Source organism: Lactuca serriola, chromosome 4, assembly GCF_051521515.1.
Source record: "Lactuca serriola cultivar US96UC23 chromosome 4, Lser_US96UC23_V15, whole genome shotgun sequence".
NCBI classification, from domain to species: domain Eukaryota; kingdom Viridiplantae; phylum Streptophyta; class Magnoliopsida; order Asterales; family Asteraceae; genus Lactuca; species Lactuca serriola.
This window is the reverse complement of record NC_136411.1, coordinates 247,928,933-247,944,622: the sequence shown is the minus strand read 5'-3', so window position 1 is coordinate 247,944,622 and position 15,690 is coordinate 247,928,933.

The following is a 15,690-nucleotide window of genomic DNA, read 5'->3' as shown; positions in this document are numbered from 1 at the left end:
AGTCATCTATTCGATGTGCCGGTTAACCACACACGCTCCACCGAACTATGACAAACATTGAGTCACCCTTTGCTACCTTTGCTTAGAACCATTTAGTGTGCCGGTTAACCACACACGCTCCACTAACGTCTTCGCAAGGGCACAAAGTGTAATTTCATGGAATTGCATCAATTCACTTTTGCCTAAAGTAACTAAGATTGGGAATTTGTAAAAGCATTTAGTTACTTTTGTACTTCATTATACTTATAATGGAAGGTTTTTGTCCTATCCTACCCGTTCGGATAACGACCCTCCACTAGTAAAGAGTGTGGTGGGTAAGAGTGGATACCCATTCAATCGTCATTTTATAGGCAATTTCCTTAAACACCCCGTATAGACCAGCTTCGTGAATGAGGCCTACTAACGGTAAGACTGACTGTTTACCCAAACATATATAATACTAGACTTTTAATGTTATATATAGTATAGGGTGTATTTTACACTTTTAAAATACTACGTGTTCTAATTTAATAAATTATACTTTTAATTTAATTAAATGTAAACCAAAAATTTTATGGGTTTATTAAATATCTTTTAATTATACACCTTAATTAATTAATAAAACCATAAGGGTGTGATTTGAACTTTTTCAAAACAATACTATGGTTTTAGAATTTAACATTTCTAAATTAAACTGTTAATCAACTTTTAAATTCCAAAACTTGAGGGCAAGTTTTGAAACATTTCAAAACATTAGGGTTTAACTTATTTAAATTTCAAAACCAAAACTTTTAAGTTCTAATTTAAACTACAAAACCTAAAGGGATTAATTTGAAACTTTTCCAAATTTTGTCAAGAGTATTCTAGATCACATAATTCAAATAAGGCAATTAACAATTAATTAGTGATTATCTAATTAGATCTAGTTCAAATTTTTGCAAGATAATGATCAAATAATTCATATAATTTAACATTTATCAAATAAGGTAACAATTATCTAATTAGATGACCAAAATCTTTTATTTTAACAAAGATAATCATAAGGAATCAATAAAATTCGAATTTTATTAATTTTAAACAATTATGGCAATTATCCTAAGTCAAAATAGGTAAAAATCCCGAAAATCCGCCTGTCTGACAGCTACACTCGCCGAGTCCCCTTATGGACTCACCGAGTTAACCCTACTCGATGAGTCCACATTGGAACTGGACGAGTTTGTCAGGAAAATGGCCAAAAACTCGATCTTGCAACATGAATGAATGTACTAGGCATTAATACAATAGAAACCAATCAAGGCTCTGATACCACTGACGGGTTTTAGCCATAAGAACATCCTATGTGCTCATGCAAACCCTAATGCTTGGATATAGGTTTCTCTATTGTACATGCAATTCATCCAAGACTTTAACCCTAGTTCTAGCATACAATTAATCATATTAACATGTGAAAGGGTTTTTAGATCTTACCTTGATTGTTATGTAGCAATAACAATCTCAAATCCTCCTTGTAATGACTTTAGAAAGCTTAGAGTCACAAGTGTCACTCCTCTAATGGTTCACAAACACCAAGAGCAAGAGGATGAAGAATAAGGAGAGAGGAGGCTGCCCAAAACGTATGGAAACCCTAGTGGAACTCTTAGCCACGTTTTGGAGGCTTAAGGGTACTATATATACATGTAGGCTATTAGGGTTTTCAACTAGGAAACCCTAATCTGACTGCTTATGCCCTAAGCAGCCCATGGACCCTTTTAGAATATCCCTTGGACGATTTCTAATGGGTTTCCCCATAGAATTCATCCAACCTATTATTCCAAGGTAATCCATAGCCCAAATGCAATTATCTTAATCTCTTTTAGCCACAAAATTAATTATCAATTAATTCTTGACTAATATTAATTAAACAGTATGATTTCTCCTTTAATATATTATTCTCATAATATATTAATAAATCATAATTAATCATTTCTCTCCATAATTCATCCTATCAAGTTGCTTTGGTGAAGGCAACCCAAAAGGACCATGCACCATCGGGTCAAGTACATACCAAAACAGTTATGGACTTAGACACTAATCCAACAGTTATAACCATACTTGATATGATTGATCTGTCCGTCATAACGTTTTTCAGGCGTCTCTTGTTTAAGGTAAGACATTTGTCACCCTAGACTGGCCTAGTCTAGCTGTAGCGAACAGCTCAGGTGTGGGGCTGTCAACCCCATATAGATCTATACACAAACTCTCACTCTCCTCCCAAGAGACTTTGGTTATAACTACAAGACTAAAGGTTGTACACTAGGTAGGTACGAATGAAAGAACGTCTCACAAGAACCTTAACTATGTTTACGCATATATTGTAACACACTATTTAATGTTTTAAATAATGTTTCGGTGTTTGTAATTATGTTACAAGGCCCAATGAACATGAAATGAGTATACAAGATTTGTCGAGCATGTAGATGGGTTAACAAGGCCCAATAAACATGTAAGGAGTATACAGGACCTATCAAGCATGTAAATGGGTCACTAAGGCCCAATAACATGTAATGAAAGTATCAGGTCCAATAAGCATTTAAATGGGTCACTAAGGCCCAATAAACATGTAGCAAATGTATGATGCCCAATAAGCATGTGAATGGGTCACAAAGGCCCAATAACACGAAAATGGGTGAACATGGCCCAATAAAAATGAGAACGGCACAATTAACCCGTTTGTTATTATATTACTTGTTTTAGCTCAATTATTTAACAAAATGACATAAAAGGCCCACTTTTTGTAAAAATGATATACTTGGCCCCTTAAGTAAAAAATTTACAATTAAGGCACATTTTTGGTAAAAATGACACTTTTGGCCCATTAAGACCAAAAGTTTAGTTTTAAGGGCTCATTTTGGGTAAAAGGACATTTTCATCCGACTTTTGATATAAATAACATTTTTGGCCAAAATTTAATAGAAATGACTTTTTCAGCCCATTTAACCGAAAATTTACATTTTTGGCCCACGATTGTTTTAAAATGACAATTTACTCCATAAAACGTTAATAATTACCTTTTTAGGCCCATGAAACCGTGAGTTGCTAAATAAGACCCATTTTTTGTGAAAATTGACATATTTAGCCTATTAAAAACTGTAAGGTGTTAAGTGTTGCATCATTGGGCTTGTTTAGTTAGTCCATTTTGTATTCGAGATTGGGCTTGTCCAAGCCGTCTCATTAATTAGGGTTTGAGTATTAATAGTGCATGCATGCACCGTAGATCATTAACATTTTCTACAGAGATATTCTTGTAAACCCTAGCACGCCTCTACAGTTGAAATTCTTCATCGAGTTCATCTGAGGCGTGACTTTTAATCATTCAGCATCAGTTTGATTACCTTTGTGTTCTTTGTTTACTTGTTGAATCTAATCGATCTTTAAGGATTTTTATCCTAACAATTGGTATCAGAGCAGGAGATTGTGTAATCTATACGCATCTCTTCTGTTTGTTGAGCTACTAAGGTCTTCGCTGATATAGGATCTTGTTTAGTCGCCTTTATTGATTTTCTGTCAACTTACTGGATCTCTATATTACCCTATTATTTGTTTAGTTTGCACATCTGATTCATAACAGCTTACAAAGATCTTGTTAAAATGCAACACGACGATTCAAGCATTAAATCCTTAAATATCTCAAGTAGTATTGGATCAACAACAAGGATCCCAATACTCTCATGAGTATGAAGTTTGGGCACTCCATATTGAAGATTATGTTCTAGGTTCAGACGACAATGGTTATCTGATATGGGAAGCCATTACTCTTGGTCCATTCCTTCACACAGAGACCAAAAGAAAAATCAAAACTCAGAAAGAATACAACCAATTGCTTCTCGGTGTCAAATACGTGCCCTAAGATGAGAAAGATAAACTCATTAGCAATGTTAAAGCTATGAGGATCATCATATTTGCCCTGCAGGCAGACACGTTTCGCTTGGTTAGCTCTTATGACACTGCGAAAAAAATATGGGATAGGCTCAAGGATCTTTACTCCACAGACGCAGACCTTGAGCATTCAACTCAAACACTCATGCTTTCGAAGTTAGGGGCTTTCGCACAAAAGCCAGAAGAAAATATGAGTCGGACCTTCAATCGCTACAACCATCTTCTCAGCACGATGACCAAACACGACATTGGAAGAGAAGTGATCAACAAAAGGTTACATTTATGAATGGACTTAGGTCTGAATGGATGGCAGTTGTCTCTATAGTTAAGGCGCTCAAGCAGTTTAAAAGTTATACTTTGGCTAAACTGGTTGGCATTGCGAAGTGTCAAAGGAAGCAAAGGTCATTTCAAGTATGGGGTCTCTAGCTCTTGTTGCAAAAGGCATGACAGTTGCAGAGGATGGTTCTGAATCCGATCACTCTGAATGTAATCTTACTAATGAGGAGTGCTCCTTGATGGTTTCGAATCCCAAGCGATTTGCAAGGAAGAAATTTCCATTGAACAAGAATAGAAATTGACAAGGAAGTTACAACTCACAAAAGTTGAAGTAAGAAAGTATAAGCGCTTCTCAGAAGGAACATGAGAAAAAGGATAAAAAGGTCGTTGGTGATTATGTCTATGACTGTAACTATTGTCATGGCAAAAACCATTTGGCCAAGGATTGCATGCTAAGGAAGTTGAATGAGATAACAGAAGAAGATGATGATGAGGCGTACCACTTGTGAAAGATAAAGGAGATCAAGAGGAAGAAAGCTACTGGTAACTCTATGCATGCTTTGATTGTGCAGGAAAATGTTGCAGAAGATGAGTTTGGAGGGTTCGAAGTCTAGTCAACAGATTCAGAGGACGATGAAGTTCGCAAGCCCACGCATGAAAGGGGATTCGTTGCAAAGGAAGAAGGTTCTCAGTTCGCAGGAAAGTGTTTGATGGTGACGAACAAGGGATCACAAACGAGAGCCACTAGAAGTGGAAGAGAAGACAACAGTTGTTTCGCTGCAAGACCAGTTCCAGGACAAATCAACGAATGCGAACAATTGATTAACACGGTAAATTCCATTCTCGAATCTCTACACATACCTGTTTCTAACTATGAAACCGAATTGAATGATTTAAAATTCACTTTTTCAAGCATTAGTGATAGTTTGAAACGAACACGGTTAACAAACTCTAACCTAACCGATCAATTGAGCAGGGTTTCATCAAAAAACGATGAGAGGCGAATGTGTAACGACCGAAAAATACAACCAATTTTAAATTTTTCAAAAACAACTCGATTTCATTAAATCTTTACAAAAAGGTTTTCAATACAAAACATTTAACGTATTCCCAGAATCACATTACGACAAAATCATGAGGAGCGGTACGATCACGCCTTTGCCTTCCCACGGTCTTCTGAAGAACCTGAAAAACATAAAACCACAACTGTAAGCCCGAAAGCTTAGTGAGATATCCCCAAAATACCAACCACTTATACCATACACGCATAACATGCCACAACATATCTAATCACAGAACAGCCATGCACTTCGGGTCTACTGTGTGACTGATCCGCCGCACCGGCCTACAGTCCACCTGGTCCACCCTCTGAATCTAGCCATAAACCTCGAGTCTACAGTGTGATTGGTCCGCCCGCACCGGGCCTTCAATCCACCTGGTCCACTCTCCGAATCTAACCACATACATCGAGTCTGCAGTGTGATTGGTCCGCCCGCACCGGGCCTTCAATCCACCTGGTCCACTCTCTGAGTCTACAGTATGACTGGTCCGCCCGCACCGGGCCTTCAGTCGGCCTGGTCCACTCTCCGAGCCTCGACACGTCTGGTCCGCCCTCTTGGGGCCTACAGCCTATCCGGACCGCTCGCTGGGCCTTCGGAACAACCGGTCCGCCCTGGGTATCTTGGCCTACAGCACAAAGCAGGACCCGCCTCAACCCAACTCCAGTATAAACAACCATGTGCACATATACATACAATCATATAGCAATTCACAGTCAACAAGCAGATCAAACAGATCACATAACATATCATCATCCTAATCAGGATACCGACCTAACAGGTCACTAGCATAGCATATCCCTATCTCTCAAGATACCGATCTCAATTAGGTCTCTAACATATACCATCCTAGCTCTCAGGATGCAAACATATCAAAGCAGTAACATAACAACAACTACCCGGATCTCAATCCGATAAGGGTCGGCCTTGGTGCCTTAGACCCTGTTGATATAGTGAGGATAACTCACCTCGAAACTGTCGGCTGAAAGGATAAGATCTCGTTGCTCCAAACTCCGACACGAACTCCTCCACTGAACACCAAAACACTCAACTCAATAAATACCCTTAATTACCAAAATACCCCCGGAAGACAATTGGTCAACCCTAGGACAAGGTCAAAGTCAACCCCTGACTGACTCTACTCGCCGAGTCAACCCGATGACTCGCCGAGTCCCCAAGCTCAGGACTTCCCTCAATCCGCGACCTAACTCGTTGAGTCACCCCGAGACTCGCCGAGTCCAACAACTCTGAGTCCACTCGCACACAACTCACCGAGTCATCCCTTGACTCACCGATTCTCGACTCGACCAGAAAATATTGGGACTCTTCGACAAGACTCGCCGAGTCCAAGAACAGACTCGCCGAGTCTAAGGCTATCTTCAACCTACTCGCCGAGATGTTCATACAACTCGCTGAGTTCCAGGCCATCTTCATCCAACTCGCCGAGTTGTTCTTCCAACTCGTCGAGTTCCAGCTCATCTTCAAGCAACTCGTCGAGTCCACCCAAGTGACTCGCCGAGTACCACCGGTCTGAAACCATACAGAAGCACTCCAGGCCATGCAATTGATCCTAAACATAGATCTAGCCTTCTACAACCCATCCATCACGTAAAGTGGAAAAATTTACGTGAATCCAAAGAAATCTAGGCCTTTAACACTTTAAGGCTAGGGTTTGGGACATGATAGCTTCACTACACACTCAAACACAGGGACTTTCAGGCATTCCAACCCTTCTCCATTCCAGATCTGAGGTAGCAACCTCAGATCTAACCTCTAAACTCCAAAACACCAAAAGATAAGCTCCCCACAAACCCCATAATGAAGAATCCATAAGTGTAACAGCCCAAGGACGAGATATTACCTCAAAAGAACACCCCAACTGCAATACAACTCGAATCCAAGCAAAGCCCCTTGCTCCAAGCCTCCTACCCTTCAAGATTTCCTCAACAATTGCTTCTCCAAGCTCCCAAATGCAACTTGATCCACTCACATACGAAGTTTAGGGTTTCTGGACTTGAGGATGAGTAAAGAGGCTGGGGGAATGGATGTTATGTTCTTTATATAGGGCTCAACCGCGAGAATTAGGGTTTTCTCCACTCAGCGCCTACTCGCCGAGTCCATCTTACTGACTCGCCGAGTCGGCTACTTAACACGCGACCAAGTCGCGACTCTACTCGCCGAGTCCACCCATGGACTCGCCAAGTCGCTCTTTCCCAATTTACTCTTTTAGCCCTTCAACTCTACTCTTGATATTTCGGGATGTTACAGAATGTGGATTGAGAAGATTGAGTCGGAGTCATCTAAGTCTAGGGATCAATTAATTTATTTGCAACGTGACAATTTGAAGCTTTTAAAACAACGTAACATCTTTTGTTTTATTGCTTAAAGGTTTTAATTTAACATTACTCTGTTGCACCATGATTGCGGAATTGGTGAGAAAATTCATAAAATGATCTTACCATTTCTGGAATTAAAGGAAGATGAAATTGATGTCGACTGTTACAATTGTGAATCCATAGTTTCGTTAGAAGAAACTTTCGATGCATATAGGGTTGGACTAGAATGAATTGAATCTTATATTAAGTCCAAAGACCACAAAAATATGTTGAAACAACTTTTGGATGAAAAAGATAAGAAGCAAACAAGTCTAAGACTGTATTAAAATTCAACTCATTGAATGCCAAATTGAGTTCAGAAAATAAAATAAATATTGAAAGTACCTCTGAATTCGATAAGGATAGTGATATAAGAGAAACTTCAGTGGAAGACAAAATGGATTACTCAAAGTTCGTTAAAAACGAACCTCTACCAGTAAAAGATTTGATTTCTGAAAATTCGGTTGACTTCGCGCATATTTCTCAAAATCAACCAAAAACACTAAAAGTGAAAGCAACTATTTTTCCAAAACTACAAAACTATACCGAATCAAGTGTTTGCCACTGGAGGACTAGACAAAAACCAAACTATCGAACTAACATCCATCGTTAATGAAGACAACAAAGATGGTTGTGATGAATTCTTTTGGTCCGTATCAATTGATAATGCTGACGAAACAAAGGATCTACGTTCGTAGGGAACAACCTTTCAATCAAAGCACGAAAAACAACAAGAAGAAAGATCAAACAACTTTAATAAAACGAACATACATGATTGATCTCTCTATTGCTTATCCAGTTTCTATGAAAGGCTCACGAGGACCCAAACACCTTTGGGTTCCTAAATATGCTTAATTCTTGCAGGTAATTCGTGACAAACAGTTTGACACTGAATGGTATATTGACAGTGGTTGTTCGCGTCACATTACGGGAAGAAAGGAGGAGTTGAGAGAATATAGAGAACTAAAGGATGGAGGTCTCGTGAAGTTTGGCAACAATGCACTTAGAGAGATTAAAGGATATGGCATGATAACGAATGGTGAATTCTCGATTCGCAAAGTGGCGTATGTTGAGGGATGGCAACACAACTTAATAAGTGTTTCACAGTTAGTAGTGGGTACTGGTCTAAACGTCTCGTTTGATGATGAAGGATCTGAAATTATCGAAAAGAAGACGAAATTGGTATTGCTTAAATCAAAACGGAAATGAGAGATGTATCCTTTGGATATGAATACGATTCGAGGGAAGCCTTCTATTTGTCTACTCACAAAGGTTGCAATAGACGATAGTTGGTTGTGGCATAGGAGTCTTTCGCACCTCAACTTCAAAGACATCAACAAGCTAGTTCTTGGTGATCATGTGTGTGGTCTTCCTCTATTGAAGTATGACAAATATCATCTTTGTGCCGCATGTGAAATGGGAAAGCAAAGCAGGAAAAAGTTATCCTACAATAGTGAACACGAAGGTCGTCGAGCCACTCGAACTACTCCACATTGATCTTTGTGGCCCATCTGCAATCAAAAGTATTGGCGGTAACAAATATATTCTCGTTATTGTAGATGATATTTCTCGTTTCACTTGGGTGTTCTTTCTTAAGTAGAAATATGAGGCGACTCCTAGGCTCAAAGATTTTATAAATCAAATAGAGTTGCAACTGCGAAAGGTGGTTCGCAATATTCGAAGCGACAATGGTCTAGAGTTCAAGAACCAAGCGTTTGATAAATTCCTCACTGACAAGGGAGTATCTCATAATTTTTTTGCTTCCTACACTCCACAACAAAACGGGATTGTTGAAAGACGAAACTGTTCGTTGTGTGAGGCAGCAAGAACTATGCTTTCGTTCACATCACTGCCTCTTTACTTTTGGGCTGATGTTGTTACCACTGCATGCTTTACTCAAAAATGATCGCTTCATAACAAAAGATTTTCTGTCACTCCCTATGAAATCCTCAATAAAAGAAAACCTAACGTTAAGTTCTTTAATGTTTTCGGTTCCAGGTGTTTCATTTTTAATTCAAAGGAACAATGAAACAAGTTTGATGAGAAGGATGACGAAGGAATTTTCCTGGGATATTCGCTGACATCGAAAGCATATGGGGTTCTAAACAAATGATCCAAAAGGATTAAAGAAACCTATTATGCCACATTCGATGACAAATACTTAAAGAAAACTCAAGCAAATGATAATCAAGCGAAAGAGATCTTTCCTCAAACGAACCAAGTGACTATTCCATTGGCTAATCTTTATGAAGAATTCATGATTCTATTCAACGAACATGAGAAGGCGATCACTTCTGAAGCAAAGGTGGTTGATAACAAAGAAGATGAACTAAAGAAGATAATTGATGAAGCCACGAAAAGCAAGGACAATCAGCCACCAACCTTAAACGTGCCTCATGACACGAGTACTCTAGTCCAGGGGGAGGGTTTTGATTCCAATACACCTCCTCAGGGGGAGCAACCAACTCCACAGTATATGAACATTCCATCACAGGGTGCTGAAGATACTTCAATTCCTAATGAAGAAGATCATTCCTTATTCGAGGGGGGAATAAGGATGCGAATGACGATTCGGATGCTCAATCAGAGTTCGAAGAAGTAAATGCTGATTTGGATCCTTCGTATGATCCAAACTATCCACCAATAGTCAAATGGACTAGAGATCATCCCAAAACCCAAGTCATTGGTGAATCCTCTGTAGGTGTTCTTATGAGATCTCAAATAAAAGAGACACAAACTACTTTATTTTCCAAAGTAGAATTCTGCATGTTCAATTCCTTTGTCTCCAAGATAGAACCCCAAACCGTCAACACCACTCTTGATCACTCCAATTGGGTGCAAGCGATGCAAGACGAACTCAATGAGTTCGAACGAAGCAAAGTTTGGAGATTAATTCCTACTCCGCCTGAAGCATCAGTTGTTCGTTTGAAATGGGTGTTTTGTAATAAGTTGTAAAGAAGGGAACGTAGTAAGGATCAAGTCAAGACTCGTTGTTAAGGGTTACTGCCAAGAAGAGGGAATCGACTACGAGGAAACCTTCGCTCCTGTTGTAAGGTTGGAATCAGTTCGGATATTCTTAGCATACGCAGCTCATAATAACTTTGAAGTGTTTCAAATGGATGTTAAATGCGTGTTCCTAAATGGAGAATTAGAAGAAACAATATATGTTGAACAACCACCTGGGTTCGTTAATGAGAAGTATCCTTATCACTGCTACATATTGGATAAAACAGTTTACGGACTGAAGCAATCTCCGAGAGCCTGGTATGAAACTCTTATCACTTCCTTAAATTGTCTAAATATAAACAAGGTTCGGTTGACCCAACTTTCTTTCGTAAGAATCCGATCTCCTCCCTGATCAATCCGCTCACAAAGAATCCGATCTTCCAGTTATCCCTTCCATGAACGAAGATGCTGCCTGACGTATAACCCAATGCCACATCTCCACTGACAACCCTTACGAACGATAACCAACGAAGGCACCAAAACACTAACCATAATCATATTAAACCCTCAGGAAACAACGGATACCAAGACGAAAACCCGAAACACAAATCCATAACCCAAACCACAACCCGCAAAACGAAGAATATCACAACGAAAACCAAACAATTACCGGCTCATGAACATTACACCACCATAATCACAAGATAACAAGCCATCAAGAGAGAAACATGCCCGCAACTGTCTCTGGCACTGCCCTGACCTCCTCTGCAACAAGCTGAAAAACACGACCCTGAGCCCTTGGGGGCTCCGCTCCACCCTGACCTCCACCTGTGATCCTCAAAGTGGCCGATGCTGGAGCCTGCACCGACCCAGCAGCAAACTATGGACAGTTGGCCCTCAAATGTCCAACCTGATGACAATGATAGCAGATCCTCAAATCCCGAACTGGCGCTGACTGCCGACAATCCCTCGCATAGTGCCCCTCCTTTCCGCACTTGCGGCATGCACCACCGGACCAACAAACTTCGGTGTGACCCCTCCCACACTCCCCACAAGTGTGGCCGCTCCGATCCCCCACTCTAACATCAACGGTCCTGGACCGTTTCGGCGCCGGCTGCGACTGCATCGGAGCCTGCCTCAGCTCACGCAACTGCAACTCAACCTCTAACTCACACCGCCTGGCGGCCTCCTGCAACTCCAACAAGGTCTCGCACCTCTGCGCAGACACGAACTGTCTGATATCCCCCTTGAGCATACTCAGATATCGGGACATTTGAGCCTGCTCCGAAGCGAACTCAGGGCAAAACATCGCCCTCTCAGCGAACATCATGGTGATCTCAGTCACCGACTCTAAATCCTGCTTCAGCTCAAGGAACTCTTGAGCCAATCTCTCCCTCTCATCATGCGGAACAAAGCGGGTGATGAACATCTTTCAGAACTGATCCCATGAAACCACAGCCCTCTGCGCATCTGAATATGACCCCGTGGTCAATCTCCACCAACCCTTCACCCCGAACCTCAACAGGTTCAGAGCACACCTCACCCTCTGATCAGCAGGGCATAAACACGTGGAGAAAGACCCCTCCACGTCTGATAACCATCTCATAGCAACAATTGGGTCCTGAACTCCATCGAATGTGGGAGGCTTCGTATAATAGAAGTCCTGATACTGAAAACCCCGACTAGCTCTTCTCCTTGCCACTGCTACAGCCGCTGTAGCCGCCGCGGCAGCCGTCTCTGCGAGAGCCGCATAGCGCTCATCAAAATACTCAACCATGGCGGTCTTAATCGACCCAAACAGTTCCGGCAACTCAGCCCGGAACAATGCAGCAACCTCATCATGCAGGATCTTGCGAATCCTCGCATCCAACTCGCTCGTGCTCATCTGATCGATAACCTCAGACGGCACCGATCCACCTGGAACTCGCTCTCCAGCTCCCGATCCTGATCTGGATCCACTATCATCATGCCTCGGAATCTCCATACCGAAGACACCATACCAAATCTCAGACACTTCCCACAATCCTGGGATCCAACTCTCGCAACCCAACCCTAGAGATTATGGTTTCCCTGATACGCGTATGGGTCCTGTGCTTTCAGTAGTACGGGCCCATACTACCTTCCACACCTACCCATATTTGTATGAAGTACTACCACAATACCCTAGAGAACATGCATAACGACTATCAACCCTCACCACTAGAGGAACACTGAGAATCTCCCATAAGGGACCCTAGGCTACAGGCATCACAAATCAGGCAACATTATCATGAATTCCTGAAGATCCCTAGCCTAACTCTAGCATGCTGTTCTATCAAGCTCAATAAAACAAATATCATGTATGGTATCTTGGGGTTACTTACTGGCTCCGGCTGATCGTACCTCCGCGCCCTCCCTTTACTTAATTTGAAAACCATTTTAATTTTCTCTTTTTAAAATCCTCCTCGATTTGAGACTGGAGTCACACGAATGTTTCCCCCAATTCACTCAAACCAAGGCTCTGATACCAACTTGTAACGACCAAAATTTCAAAACAATTAAAACTTTTCAAAATCACCCATTTTAATAACGTGGTTACAAAAAGGTTTTCAATACATTATTTAACAGAGTATTTTCCCAGGTTCATATCATAAAACACCAACGCGAGGAACGGTACGATCACGCCTTTGCCTTGCCACAGACTCCTGAGAACCTGAAAACATAAAACCACAACTGTAAGCTCGAAAGCTTAGTGAGATACCCCCAATATACCAACCACATATACGCCCTTCCAGGCCACGACCTTCCGGTCCAAACTTATAGCCTTCCGGCCCATAACATATTGCCTTCCGGCCCATAACATAAAATGCATACATAACATAACAAATCATAGAACGACCCTGCATACCGGGTCACACCCCAGATCTAGCAATCATACGCATAACACATAATCATATAACAGTTCACGGTCAGCAATCGATCAACAGATCACATATCATAGCATTACTCTAAACAAGATACCGGCCTAGCCGGTCACTAGCATAACATCGCCCTACGAATCAGTCAACATACTAAATGCACACATACGCCTTTCCAGGCCATGACCTTCCGGACCACATAGCAATGCCTTCCGGCCCACAAAATGTAATGCCTTCCGGCCTGCAACATATAACGCCTTCCGGCCCATATCATAACAACTGACAACTACCCGGATTTCCATCTGATAAAAGGGTTGGCCTTGGTGCCATAAACCCTATCGATATAGTGAGGATAACTCACCTCGAAACTGCCGACTGAACAGATAGCTCCAGCTGCTCCGATCACTGATACGATCTCCACCTCTGGACAGCCACCAATGCACTGAACTCAAACAATAATCAACAATTACCAAAATACCCCTGGAACCACTGATCAACCCTTGGTCAAAGACAAGGTCAAAGTCAACCCCGGACTGACCCTACTCGCCGAGTCAACCCGATGACTCGCTGAGTCCCCATACTCAGAACTTCACTCAATCCGCGATCTAACTCGTCGAGTCACCCCGAGACTCGCCGAGTTCAACAACTCTGAGTCCACTCGCCCTCAACTCATCGAGTCATCCCTTGACTCACCGATTCTCGACTCAACCAAAGAATATCAGGACTCTTCGACAAGACTCGCCGAGTCTAAGAACAGACTCGCCGAGTCTATGGCTATCTTCAACCTACTCGCCGAGTTGTTCATACAACTCGCCGAGTTCCAAGCCATCTTCATCCGACTCGCCGAGTTGTTCTTCCAACTCGTCGAGTCCCAACTCATCTTCAAGCAACTCGTCGAGTTCACCCATGTGACTCGCCGAGTACCACCGATCTGAACCCATACAGAAGCATCCCAGACCATGCAATTGATCCAAAACATAGATCCAACCTCCTACAACTCATCCATCACGTAAAGTGGCAAACTTTACGTGAATCCATAGAGATCTAGGCCATATTCACTCATAACTAGGGTTTGGGACTTGCAAGCTTCACTAAACAATCTAACACAGGGACTTTCATGCTCTCTGATTCTCCTCTACTCCAGATCTGAGGTAGCAACCTCAGATCTACCCTCTAGACTTCCAATTACATCCAAAGGCAAGATCCCACAAACCCCAAAATGAAGAAACAACATACAATCAAACCAAGAACGAGACATTACCTCCAATGGACGCCCCCAACTGCAATGAAGTTGATTCCAAGCAAAGCCCCTTGCCCCAAGCCTTCAATTCCTACAAAATTCCTTCAATGATTACTTCTCCAAGCTTCAATCCACTCAACAATGGAGCTCCTCTGCGATTTAGGGTTTCTGGAACTCAAGAGGGAAGTAAAGAGGCTGGGGAAGGAACATAATGTTCCTTATATAGGGCCCAACCCCGAGAATTAGGGTTTTCTCCACTCAGCGCCTACTCGCCGAGTCTATCTCATCGACTCGCCGAGTCGGCTACTTAACACGCGGTCAAGCCGCGACTCTACTCGCCGAGTCCAGCCATGGACTCGCCGAGTCACTCTTTCCCAATTAACACTTTTGGCCCTTCAACTCTACTCTCGCTATTTCGGGATGTTACATCTCTCTTTAATTCATCCTACATATTACTATGGTGAAGGCAACCCAAAAGGACCATGCTCATAATCGGGACAAGTACATACCAAAATAGTTATGGACTTAGACACTAATCCAACAGTCTCCCACTTGGATAATTCTAATAACTATTTTGCATAACTTCAGAACCTGATCAGCAATCGTAGCTTTCAAAAGCCGTTGTCAACTCTGATCTTATCAGATAGCATGTCCTTTAGATAAGGGATTATATGTCACACCCCCGAACCAGACGGCGGAAACCTCTAAGGGCTCGCGTTACTTAAATTGAAATATCATCAAAATGAATATAAGTTATTTTGAAAACGTCAAAATAAGGTGAGTTCATAAGCAGGTTTGATATGAAAATGTTTTGTGTAGTTTATAGAACCCAAAAAATCTGATATTTTTTGAACCGGTAATTGTTTATACAAAAAGTGTGAAGATCCATAGGTATATGCATGAACGATGTCACACCTAGCCTTTTTGGCTAGGAAATTTCACCCTCAAGTAAGCAAGGACTATTGTGAGACTTGTGCTAACACACCTAAGTGTTCAATATGAGT